This window comes from Macaca nemestrina, chromosome 3, assembly GCF_043159975.1.
Source record: "Macaca nemestrina isolate mMacNem1 chromosome 3, mMacNem.hap1, whole genome shotgun sequence".
Lineage (NCBI taxonomy): Eukaryota > Metazoa > Chordata > Mammalia > Primates > Cercopithecidae > Macaca > Macaca nemestrina.
This window is the reverse complement of record NC_092127.1, coordinates 125,413,457-125,427,280: the sequence shown is the minus strand read 5'-3', so window position 1 is coordinate 125,427,280 and position 13,824 is coordinate 125,413,457. Positions and strand designations below refer to the sequence as shown.

The following is a 13,824-nucleotide window of genomic DNA, read 5'->3' as shown; positions in this document are numbered from 1 at the left end:
AAGTAGCTGGGACTACAGGCGCATGCTACCACACCCAGCTAATTTTTGTATTTTAGTAAAGATGGGGTTTTACTATGTTGTTCAGGATGGTCTCCATTTCTTGACCTCGTAATCCACCCGCCTTCACCTCCCAAAGTGTAGGGATTACAGGTGTGAGCCACTGCGCCCCATGAAAAATATTCTTAGTTAGTAAGGCTATATACAATGTGGTATGAAAAATTATTGTGGGATATAAGCAAGCTGTAAGGAAATATCAAATATTTTTAAATGAAATGTAATTATCATAGTGATCTTTTTAAAACCTTCATGAAACCATAATAGTTCACTGCTTAAAACCCACAGTTACCAGTAAGAACTTGTAACATGGCTCAAAATCCCTTAAGATCTAGCCCTTGCCTACCTCTAAAGCCCCACTCTGTGCCGTTCTTTCCCTTTCTCCATATGCAATCCCTCTGACCTAATATGACCTCTTTGAATATTTTTTCTTGCTGTAGACCCTTTGTATATGCTTTTCTTTCTCTGCTGGAAACATCTTCCAAACTTCAGGTCTCATTTTAAAATCTTTGTGAATCTGCAACCTCTTCTTAACCCCTACTACTACCACCACCACCACTACCACTCCCCCGCCAGACCAGCTCAGGTGCACTATACAATTTCACTTAACCTCATCTTCAATAAATTTATGTAATATTATAAACATTTTTGGGATTTGTAAACTCTGTTAAGAAAAGAAAAAATTCTCTTTTGCTTATCCTAAAAATCTTAGTGCCTATCACAGGACTCGACATATAACAGGAGCAAAATTAATACTTGTTGTAAGAATAAGTTTTTTTTGTTGTTGTTGTTTTGTTTTGTTTTGTTTTGTTTTGTTTTGAGACAAGGTCTCACTCTGTCTCCCAGGCTGGAGTACAGTGGCGTGATCTCAGCTCACTGCAACCTCTGCCTCCTGGGTTCAAGCAATTCTCATGCCTCCGTCTCCTAAGTAGCTGAGATGAGAGGTGCACACCACTATGCCCGGCTCAATTTTTTATGTTTTTAGTAAAGACAGGGTTTCACCATGTTAACCAGGCTGGTCTTAAACTCCTGACTTAAAATGATCCGTCCACCTTGGCCTCCCAAATTGCTGGGATTACAAGGCATGAGCCACTGCGCCTGGTTTAGGAATAAGTATTCTTGAGCTCTTATTGTATGATGAAATGGAAAGATAATTGGAAAAAAAAAGTCTGGAGACAACAAGAAGAAGTAAAGAGAATTTTAGTGAGTACAAATGAATATAAATAATAAAGCCAGAAGAATTATGCAAACAAAGCATAAAGGAAAAGGAAAATAAATCTCACTAAGTGGTTCAGGAAAAAATGTCACTGTGTAAATGGCATTTTAAGTAAATCGAAAGGAATGTGAAAGGCAGGTTTAAATAGTAAAAAATAGAAGCAAGGGATGTTACTGTGGTAGACAGAATAAAGGCCCCCTCCCAAAGATGTCTAGGTTCTAATCTCCAGAAGTTGTAAATTGGTTACCTTACTTGGCAAAAGGGACTTTGCATATGTGATTGAATTAAAGGTATGGAGATTAGGAGATTAATATGGATATCATGGTGGACCCAATGTAATCACAAGGGACCTTATTAAGAGGGAGGCAAGAGAATCAAAGTCAGATAAAGGAGACATAACAATGAAAGTGGAGGTTGGAGTGATGCACATGAAAGGTGGAGGAAGGGGCCACATGCCAAGAAATGCAGAAAGCCTCTAGAAGCTAGAAAAGGCAAGGAAATATATTCTTCTTCTGGAGCCTCCAGAAGGAATAGAGGGGAACTTCCTCAACTTGATAAAGAGTATCTACGAAAAAACGAAAAATCAAAACAATGACAACACAACAAAAACCTATAACTAACATCACACTTAATTGTTACAAACAGGGATTTTTCTCTAAGATCAGGGGGGAAAAAAGGCAAGGATATGCTTCTCACATCTCCTATTCAACATCATACTGGAAGTCCTAGCTAATGGAATAAGACAAGAAAAGGTAAAGACATACAGATGGAAGGAATGAAATAAAACTGTCTTCATTCAGAGGTGATATGATCGTCTATTATAGATAATACACAGAGCTTCAAAAAGATAAAATGGGAGAAAATTTAGGTAAGCTTGAGTTTAGCAATGAGATTTTAGATAAAACATCAAAAGCAGGATTCATGAAAGAAAAAATTAATAAGCTGGACTGTACTAAAATTTAAAACTACTCTGAGAACAACACTGTTAAGGAAATAAAAAGATGAGTTACAGACTGGGAGAAAATATTTGCAAAACACATATCTGATAAAAGACTTGTACACAAAATGTGCAAGAACTTTTAAAACTCAACAAGAAAAGAATCCAATTAAAAAGTAGGCAAAAGATCTGAGCAATCACCTCAGCAGACAGTATACACAGATGGCAAATTAACATATGAAAAGATGCTCAACGTCATATGCCATTAGGAAATTCTGAATTAAAACAATGTCACACACTGCATACCTATTAGGGTGGCTAAAATCTAAATCCCTGAAAACAACAAATGTTGGTAAATATGTGGACAAGCAGGAACTCCCAATCATTGCTGGTGGGAATGCAAATGGTACAACTGCTTTTGAAGAGTTTGGCAGTTTTTTCAAAACTAAATATGTATTTAGCCTATAATCAGCAATCATACTCCTATGTATTTGCTGAGTTAAACACTTGCATCCACACAAAACCCGCACACATTTTTTAATCAGCAATCATACTCCTATGTATTTGCTGAGTTGAACACTTGCATCCACACAAAACCCGTACACATTTTTAAATGTAAGTTTTATTCACAATTGCCAAAATTTGGATGCAACCAAGATGTCCTTCAGTAGGTAAATGAATAAATTATGGTAAATGGGATCTTATTTTGTAATAAATGTAAATGAGCTATCAAGCAATGAAAAAACATGGATGAATCTTAAATACATATTTCTCAGTAAGAGAATCAGTCTGAAAAGATTACATATGATACAATTCTAACTATATGACATATTGGAAAAGACAACACTACACAGACAGTAAAAACAGCAGTTGTCAGGTGTTAGGAAAGGAAGAAAGGAAGGGATAAATAGGCAGAGCACAGGACATTTTTAAAGCAGTGTAAGCATTCTGTGCTATGCTGTAATAAAGGATGCATGACATTAATTAAGCATTTGTCAAAAACTATTGAACTGTAAAACACAAAAATGAGTCCTAATATAAACTACTAACTTTAGTTAATTGTAAGATATCAATATTAGTTCATCAATTGTAACAAATGTTTCACATCAATGCAAGATATTAATAACAAAAACAGTTGAGGACAGAGGGAATGGGGTCCGGGGCAGAGTAAATGTGAACTTTCTGGACTTGCTTTAATTTCTCTGTAACCCCAAAAAAGCTCTGAGAAAGAAACTTTATAAATTTTGAAAAAAAGCATTTGACTAAAGATTGCTTAAAAGAAACAAATTTGCTGCCTAATGTCCTGTTGTCACTAGGCAAAAAAATAGATTTTTTTAAAAATGGCTCATGTTCTACTTTTTATTTTGTTTATGTTTCTATTCTAGTCTATTTCTCCAACTCAAAAATGTTCTCCAAAAATAAGTATCTTGGAACAGTTGTCAACTTATTAATAGAGGTAGCATTTCTGACATCAAGTGAAAATCAGTTTCATATTTCAAAGTGGAACACAATAAGACTTGAATTCCTTAAGGATTCGACTAACGGCTTTGATATGGTTTGGCTGTGTCCACACCCAAATCTCAACTTCAGTTGTATCTCCCAGAATTCGCACATATCATGAGAGGGAACCAGGGGGAGGTAATTGAATCATGGGGGCTGCTTTTTTCTGTGCTATTCTCATGATAGTGAATAAGTCTCACAAGAGTTTATGGGTTTATCAGGGGTTTCCACTTTTGCTTCTTCCTCCTTCCTCATTTTTCTCATGCCACCGCCATGTAAGAAGTGCCTTTCATTTCCCACCATGATTCTGAGATCTCTCCAGCCATGAGAAACTATAAGTACAATTAAACCTTTTTTTGTTCCCAGTTTCGAGTATGCCTTTATCAAAAGCATGAAAAAGAATTAATACAGTAAATTGGTACTGTAGAGTGGGGCATTGCTGAAAAGATACCTGAAAATGTGGAAGCGACTTTGGAACTGGGTAACAGGCAGAGGTTGGAACAGTTTGGTGGGCTCAGAAGAAGACAGGAAAATGTGGGAAAGTTTGGAACCTTCTAGAGACTTGTTGAATGGCTTTGACAAAAATGCTGATAGTGATATGAACAATAAGGTGCAGGCTGAGGTGATCTCAGATGGAGATGAGGAACTTGTTGGGAACTGGAACAAAGGTGACTCTTGTTATGTTTTAGCAAAGAGGTTGGCAGCATTTTGCTCCTGCCCTGGAGATTTGTGGAACTTTGAACTTGAGAGAGAAATTTCCTCTGGCAGAGGAAATTTCTAAGCAGCAAAGTATTCAAAAGGTGACTTGGGCACCCTTAAAAGCATTTAGTTTTAAAATGGAAACAGCATAAAAGTTCAGAAAATGTGCATCCTGACAATGCAATAGAGAAGAAAAATCAATTGTTAAGGGGAAATTCAAGCTAGCTGCAAAAATTTGTGTAAGTAGCAAGGAGTCTAATTGTTTTTTTTTTTTTCTTTTTTGGAAACGGAGTCTCACTCTGTTGCCCAGGCTATAGCTCAGTGGCATGATCTGCACTCACCACAACCTCCCAGGTCCAAGTGATTCCCCTGCCTCAGCCTCCTAAGAAGCTGCAGACACTCAATGCCAGACTGTGAAATCAGCCAGGAGGGAGACTGTCCCTGCAAAGCCCAGGGTCACAGCTGCCCAAGACCATGGGAACCCACCATTTGCATCAGCATGACCTGAATGTGAGACCTAGAGTCAAAGGAGATCATTTTGGAGCTTTAAAATTTGACTGCCCTGCTGGATTTCAGGCTGGCATGGGCCCTGTAACCCATTTGTTTTGGCCAATTTCTCCCATTTGCAATAGTTGTATTTACCCAATACCTGTATACACATTGTATCTAGGAAGTAACTAGCTTGCTTTTGATTTTACAGGCTTATATATGGAAGGGACTTGAATTTTCTCAGATGAGACTTTGGACTGTAGATTTTTGGGTTAATGCTGAAACAAGTTAAGACTTTGTGGGACTGTTGGAAAGGCATGATTGGTCTTGAAATGTGAGGACATGAGATCTGGAGAGGGGGCAGGGGTGGAATGATATGGTTTGGCTGTGTCACCACCCAAATTTCAATTTGAATTGTATCTCCCAGAATTCCCACATGTTGTGAGAGGGTCCCCGGGGGAGGTCATTGAATTGTGGGGGCCAGTCTTTCCCATGCTATTCTCGTGGTAGTGAGTAAGTCTCACAAGATCTGATGGATTTATCAGGAGCTTCCCCTTTTGCTTATTCCTCACTTCTTCTTGCCATGTGGCAAGAAATGCAGTTTTCACATTCTAATGATTTCATCTCCCTTGTCCCAACCAATCAATGACCCCAATTTTCCAGGCACTTACCCTCCATAATCCCCTTAAAAACCCTAGGGCTTGAGGATTCTGTTCACTCAGTGGCCTGGCTATTATTAAACTCTTTCTCTTCTGCAAACTCTATTGTCTCAGTATATTGGTCTATTGTTGTGTAGCAGGTACAGGAACCTGGCAATCATATTGCAACATTATGGGAAAGGATGTTTGTGGGATAGGAATTCACTAAAGATCTATCCCGTGAGTTTCTGGATCCTTATGCCTTATCTTAGTTTACTAAACTATAGTTTATAATGCAATAGCATATCATGAAATTATTTTAGTGAGCCTAGTTTTATGTTACCTTTGCTGGAAAAAGAATATAATGCAATGGTATGAAATGAAATAGAACAGATCAGAGTTTAACACACATGCATGAGCATGTATGTGTGCGTATGTAAATTAATACTAGGTCATGCTGCAGAAGGCATTACTATTTTGGGTCTAACAAAACATTTTGAAAGCCAGCTAACCTACATATTACATATTTTTAAGTTTTTGCAGCTTCTTTCTTTCTTTATTCAGAATCCAGAAATAAGATTGAGAAAAAGAGATAGGCAGAGACACCAATGCATGTGACAGTACCAATAAAGTAAGCAATTTTCTTAAAACGAATACATTAGTTAATATATGTTGCATTTTTAGATATTTAATTGTTCATAGATAAAAGGTGATTCTACTGAAATGCTGAATAACAGTAGATAATCAATGAACACTTATCAATAATTTATTGAAGAATGTACCAGCTGTGACCCACAGGCCAAATTCACTTACAATCTGTTTTTGAAAATAAAGTAGAATGCCCTTTCTCATCACTTCTATTCAGCATAGTATTGGAAGTCCTAGCCACAGCAATCAGGCAAGAGAAAATAGAAAGTGCATCCAAATAGGAGGAGATAAATTCAAACTATCTTTGTCTGCAAATTACATAATTTTCTATCTAGAAAACCCCAGTTTCATCCCAAAAGCTCCCCCAGCTGATAAACAACTTCAGCAAAGTGGCAGGATACAAAATCATTGTACAAAAATTACTGGGATTCTTACACACCAATAACAGCCAAACTAAGAGTCAAATCAGAAAGGCAATCCCATTCACAATTTCTACAAAAAAGAATAAAATTTCAAGGAATACAGCTAGCCAGGGAGGTAAAAGATCTCTACAAAGAGAGCTACAAAACACTGCTCCAATAAGAGAGGACAGAAACAAATGGAAATACATCCCCTGCTCATAAATAGGAAGGATCAATATCATTAAAATGGCTACGCTGCCCAAAGAAATTTACAGACTTAAAGCTATTCCTATGAAACTACTAATTACATTCTTCACAGAACTAGAAAAAACTATCTAAAATTTGTATAGAATCAAAAAGATACTGAATGACCACAGCAATCATAAGCAAAAAGAACAAAGCTGGAGGCATCACATTACCTGACTTCAAACTATACTACAAGACTACAGAAACCAAAACAGCATGGCACTGGTACAAAAGTAGGCACAAAGACAAATGGACAGAATAGAGAACCCAGAAATAAGGCCAAACATCTATGGCCATCTGATCTTGAACAATGCTGACAAAAACAAACAATAGAGAAAAGACTCCCTGTTCAACAAATGGTGCTGGGATAACTCACCAGCCATATGCAGAAGATTGAAGTTAGATCCCTTCCTTACAACATACACAAAAATCAACTCAAGATAGATTAAAGATTTAAATGCAAAACCCAAAACTATAAAATCCCTGGAAGACAACCTAGGCAATACCATCCTGGACATAAGACTGGGCAAAGATTTCATGACAAAAACATCACAAACAATGGCAATAAAAACAAAAATTGAAAATGGGATCTAATTAAACTTAAGAGCTTCTGCACTGCAAAAAAAAGCTATCAACAGAGTAAAGAGACATCCTCCAGAAGGAGAGAAAATATTTGCAAACTATGCATTCAACAAAGATCTAATATCCAACATCTATAAGGAACTTAATTTTACAAGAGAAAAACAACTACATTAAAAAGTGGGCAAATGACAGGAACAGACACTTTCCATAAAAAGACATACTTTCAGCCAACAAGCATATAAAAAAAGCTCAATACCACTGATCATTAGAGAATTGTAAATCAAAACCATTATTAGGTACTATCTCACATCAGCCACAATGGCTATTACTAAAATGTCAAAAAATAACAGATGCTGGTGAGGTTGTGAAGAAAAAGAAATACTTAGTATACTGTTGATGGGAGTGTAAATTAGTTCAACTATTGTGGAAAGCAGTATGGCAATTCCTCAAAGAACTAAAAGCAGAACTACTGATCAACTCAACAATCCCATTACTGGGTATATACCCAGAGGAAGATAAATCATTCTGCCACAAAGACACATGCTCATTGCAGCACTATTCACAACAGTCAAGATATGGAATCAACCTAAATGCCCATCAATGACAGACTGGATAAATAAAATGTGGTGTGTGTGTGTCTGTGTGTGTGTGTGTGTGTATGTATACTAGAATATTATGAATATTATAAATATTCATGATAGAATATTATGCAGCCATGAAAAATAATGAGATCATGTCTTTAGTGGGAACATAGATGGAGCTGGAGGCTATTATCCTTAGCAAACTAAAGCAACAACAGAAAATCAAATACAGCATGCTCTCAATTACAAGTGGGAGTTAAATCATAAGAATTTATGAACACAAAGAAGGAAATAACAGACACTAGGATCTACTTGAAGGGGGAGAGTGGGAGAAGGGAGAAGAGCAGAGAGGATAAGCATTGGGTACTGGGCTTAATAGCTGGGTGATGAAATATCATGTACCACCAACCCCCATGGCACATGTTTACCTGTGTAACAAACCTGCACATGAACCCCCAAACCTAAAATAAAAGTAAAAAAAAAAAAGAAAGAAAAATAAAATTTTCTTCTAACACACCAACACCTTTTATTTATATATTATCTTTGGCAACTTATAGGCTATAAAGGCAGTGATGAGTAGTTGCATCTGACTGCCTGACCAAACAAATCTAAAATATTTACTTACATGAACCTTATAGGAAAAAAAAAAAAAAATTCAATACCTGTTTAAAACAAATACTATAATTCACTGGCTATTAGATTTTGGCAGTTGGGCAAGTTTGGAAAAATTGAATATATTTTATTTTATTGTAAGAAAATGAGATATATTAATACAAGAGAAAAAAATAACTTGACCTTTAAGCAAATCAACACTTTCAAACAATTTGTTAAAAATAATGGTATGGTATGGTATAATTTGTTAAATGCTTACTTTTTGCTTCACTAGTGTCTCCTCTAGCAAAACTTTTTTCTTTTCTTTTCTTTTCTTTTCTTTTCTTTTCTTTTCTTTTCTTCTTTTCTTTTCCTTTCTTTGTTTTAGACAGAGCTTCACTCTTGTTGCCCAGGCTGGAGTGCAATGGTGCAATCTTTGCTCACTGCAACCTCAGCCTACCAGGTTCAAACAATTCTCCTGCCTCAGCCTCCTGAGTAGGTGGGATTACATGTGCTTGCCACCACGCCCGGCTAATTTTTTGTATTCTTAGTAGAGATGGGCTTTCACCATATTGGCCAGGCTGGTCTCAAACTCCTGAGCTCAGGTGATCCACTCCCCGGGCTTCCCAAAGTGCTGGGATTACAGGCGTATTATATTTCTCCTTTTGCATGCGAGAAAAGTATGGTTTAGGGAGATTCAAAACTTAGCAAAATTAACTTAGTATATAATTTACCTAGAAAGCAATGCAGGTGATACAAGATTTCAAGCCTGCTGAATTCCAAAGCTATATTCTTAACAACTGTAATGAGTTGTTATACTTTTGGTCCTGAACCAAGAAGTGTCTCATTAATACACAAAATCCTAAGTAAAAAAATAAAATTCAAATTAGATGCCCCACTGAGAATGAGTCCATCGTAACTTCCTTATTAAACAAACAAACAAAAAAAAACACATATTTACTTATTTGCATTGCAAGCATTCTCCTTGATAGGAAAGAAAAATGACTGAGACTACAGCTCATATAAGATTAATTAAGTGGTGTTATACAATCAGTTACCCTACTGTCAGGGAGAATAGAGAAAGAATATACAATCATGGTAACTCATTAACAAAGGAATTGTGCTTTGCCATCCACCAGTTGTGCATCCTTAGCCAAAACTATTAAACTGTCTGAGCTTCAAAGCTTTCATCACCAAAATGAGACTGAGAAATTTGCCCTTGCAGGGATGCTGTGAGAATTTAATAAAACTGTGATGCAAAACGCATAGAAACTAGTAGATAATAAATAATAAATGATTATGAAACACATTGGTTATATTGGAAGTATAAATTCCTTGCAACAATGTTTATTATAAATTGTATACATTCTCTAGTGGTATTGCAAAACAATAAGTTTTCACTTCTCTAAAATATTACAGGTCTGCTTTTCCTATCCGAGCAGGTAGATTTTATGAAAGTAGGCATCAATAATCACTTGAACTCTTGTCACTTCCTACATCTAAGTAGTAGTATTATTAGTTCACTGGACATACATAAGGGCTTAGAGCTAACCTTAGACTCCATGCAGGTTATGCATGTCTAACCTTGGCTCCCACCATTCCAGTTTGTGCAAATATTGTGTACTTAATATTCTCAAGGGTTCTTGTCACTAATCTTACCCATTTCCAGAAGCCCAGTTCTGTGAACTCTTTCCAATAATCTACCACTATTTCTTAGAAAATAAAACACCTTGCAGAAAATAGTTTTAGGGTAAAACTTCACCTTTTAAAATCTTTACCTTTTAAGGTAAAAATGATGTCTTAAATCTAGTAGAAATTTTCTGCTAATAAATCTGTGCCACATACATATGCATACATATTCTGCACATGTATTATTAAAAAAAGTTCTGTCTCTGTAGTTATTCTTTCAAACCTATTTTAAGTCCAAGAAAAATGTCATTTTCCAAATGACTCTAACAGGCAACAAATGCTATTCTATTATTAAAAGGCAAGCAACCCAGTGCTTTATCATTGTCAAGATTCTTCTTCACTAACATATCCTAAGCATTTACTATGTATTACTGTGTCCAGAATTGGTTTCTTCTGGTGGGTTCTTGGTCTCACTGACTTCAAGAATGAAGCCATGGACACTGGCAGTGAGTGTTACAGTTCTTAAAGATGGTGTGTCCGGAGTTTGCTCCTTCGGATTTTCTTCCTTGCAGTGGGTTCGTGGTCTCGCTAACTTCAGGAGTGAAGCGGCAGATCTTCACCATGAGTGTTACAGTTCTTAAAGGTGGCACGTCGGGAGTTGTTTGTTACTCCCGGTGGGCTCGTGGTCTTGCTGGCTTCAGGAATGAAGCCGCAGACCCTAGTGGTTGAGTGTTACAGCTCATAAAGGTAGTGTGGATCCAAAGAGTCAGCAGCAGTAAGATTTACAGTGAAGAACAAAACAACAAAACTTGCAAGGCATGTATGGTGACCAGAGTGGGTTGCCACTGCTGGTTGGGGGTGGGGGTGGGGGGGCAGGTGGCCAGTTTTTATTCCTTACTTAGCCCTGCCCACATCCTGCTGATTGGTCCATTTTACAGAGTGCTGATTGGTCCATTTTTACAGAGAGCTGATTGGTGCATTTTCAAACCTTTAGCTAGACACAGAGTGCTGATTGGTGTGTTTACAATCCTTTAGCTAGACAGAAAAGTTCTCCAAGTCCCCTCCAGACCCAGAAGTCCAGCTGGCTTCACCTCTCATTACAATGCTTTATATTGAAACAGCCAAATACCTAGGCAGATAGAAAGAGGTCCCCAGAGAATCTCCAACCTGCCCTACAAGTATTTACATCAGATGCTTTTGCGCAGATGAGGGAACCTGCCCAGAGCTTGTCTGGGCATGCCCATAGCCGACTGGAGTCCAGCATGCGCACTAGGGGAAGTGGGTGGAGCCAAGGGGAATTCCTGCCTTATGGAGGGGAGGCAACTACTCTCTTCAGCTTTTGTGGTGACCTGGGAATTAATCTGTGAGATGAAGGGCCTGCTAGCAGGACTCCATTTTGCTTTGCTGAGTTTTGTTTTCCTTTTTTTCCCCCCCTTTTCACCCTGTAAAATCCTGCTCTACTCACCATGCAATGTTTCCCCATGTCTAAATTTTCCTAGTTCTGTGACAAGATCCTAGTTTTAACTGAAGTAAGGAGCAAAATTCTGCAACAATATTATTTAATATTCATTAAAATTCCATGAAGTGTTTTTTAACGTATATGAAAACTGAGGCTTACCATTCATAAGGTACCCTAGGTTTTGTAAGTAGTAAGAAGAGTAAAAGGGATTAACAGACAGCCTTTTAGCCTTTTCTAACACTAACGCATCTGCTTTTATATATTAGGAAATTATATTTGCATTTCAGTTGTGGTCATTTGGGATAGTATGTTCTTCACTTGCCAATAACTATTATTAAATTCAATGTGCGAAAGATTAGCGAACTTAAAAAGGCCTATTACACTGACAGAGGGACGAAATTATCAAGATATTTACGGCTACTTTCTGTTCATCAGATAGCAAAACAAAATATGGTTTTAGGAGGTCTTTATAACAACTTCTTTTGTACATTGACAAATGTATGGTATAAAAAGGTATTTAATATGAAACGAGACTAGTTAACAGCAAGCAAAAAAAAAATTACAAATCGTAAATCGAATGAAGACCTGCTTATTTTGCTTCTATAAGGCAAAATACTTTCACATTTGGCTCTCTGTTGACCTTCTGAATTTCAGTGGGAACCCAGGTATAATTGAGTGTGAATCTTGTCTTTTGTGAAGCTCAACTCTGTCTTTATGTCATCATCCTTAATTTCATGAACCTAATATGTGCCTGTTCCCCATTTCCATTTACCTTAAGCTTCAAAACAAAAGCAAATCTTATACTAATGGGTGTTTTAAGTGCTGTCTTCCCAGGGCGTATTTGCATTTTAAGCTTAGTAATTCCAATTTACAACACACGACTTTTAACTTCTTTTCTTCTGGTACAGGATTTTTTGACATTGCAAAGTAATAGGACATGTAACTTATACAGTTAGCTGTTTCAAGAGACTAGTGCTATGGCCATAAAAAAGCACTGGTGGTTTACTGGGAAGTTTAAGGGAGGAATAACCCAGATAAATTGTCTGGAGTCTTACTTAGTCTTAGGAGCTGTGAACAGTGATACAATCTTGTCCCTCCCTCCTGGATCCAGAGTCTAAGTTGCACAGCCTAGGCATTTGTTCCTTCTTCCCTCCAACCTTCCTCGCTCTTTCTCTTAACACAGCCATGTATCTTTAAGTATGAAGAAGTCCAAAACTGTAGATTTGTAAACCATAAATAAAATTCAAATCACACCCACCAGGCAATCATTTGAATGGACCCCCTCCTCTACCAGGGCACCCTAAAATTTAACCTGAAAGACTGGTTCAGGCCATGAAGTAAAGTGGGGGTTGAACATGCCTCATCTTATCCCTCCAGCGTTAACATCAACACTGTCCTTAAGTGTGATAAGAAATATTTATAATCTATTATCTCTAAAGCCTGCTACTTGGAGGCTTCATCTGCATGATAACGTCTAGACCCCCACAACCCCTTATTGTAACCCAGACATTTCTTTCTAACGATAATAACTCTTTGAACCAAGTGACAATTAGAATATGTTTAAATCTACCTATGACTTGGCTGCTACGCCTCTACACCACTGCTTCAAGTTGTTCTGCCTTTTCGGATTGAGCCAATGTAAATCTTACACGTATTGATTGATATATTATGTCTCCCTAAATAGTGTAAAAGCAAGCCATAGCCCCTGACCTCCTTGGGCATAGGTCGTCAGGACCTCCTGAGGGTGTGCCAATGGTGCACCCTTAACCTTGGCAAAATAAACTTTCCAAATTGATTGTGACTTAGATACTTTTTGGTTTACAGATTACAGATTTTCTATTCACCCAAAAGTGTTTTCAAAATATTGTGACATTTTTATAATAACCTATGGTTGATTTTTGTTTTGTCTATTTAAAATTGGCTATGATCATTATAGTGAGTAAATATGCAAGTAGCATACCCTGTCCCTACTAATGCTGTTGTTATTGCCTTCTAATCTGCTAAGTAATGCTGCTTCTGAGAATAATCATTTCAAAAATCAAGGCATAACTTATTTGCTGAGTGTATAAACAGATGGCAAAAGTAAAATTTCTATTTTTTGCTGAAGTGTCACTTGTTGCTTCATATTTGTAGATGAATTAAAAATAAAATTAT

At 37.1% G+C, this 13,824-nt stretch overlaps 1 long non-coding RNA gene across 1 annotated transcript in view; it reads right to left on the bottom strand.

The window, feature by feature from the left end:
- LOC139362197 (uncharacterized) overlaps positions 1–13,824 on the bottom strand; it is a 228,047-nt gene that overhangs the window by 133,938 nt on the left and 80,285 nt on the right. The gene's annotated exons all lie outside the window — the stretch shown is intronic.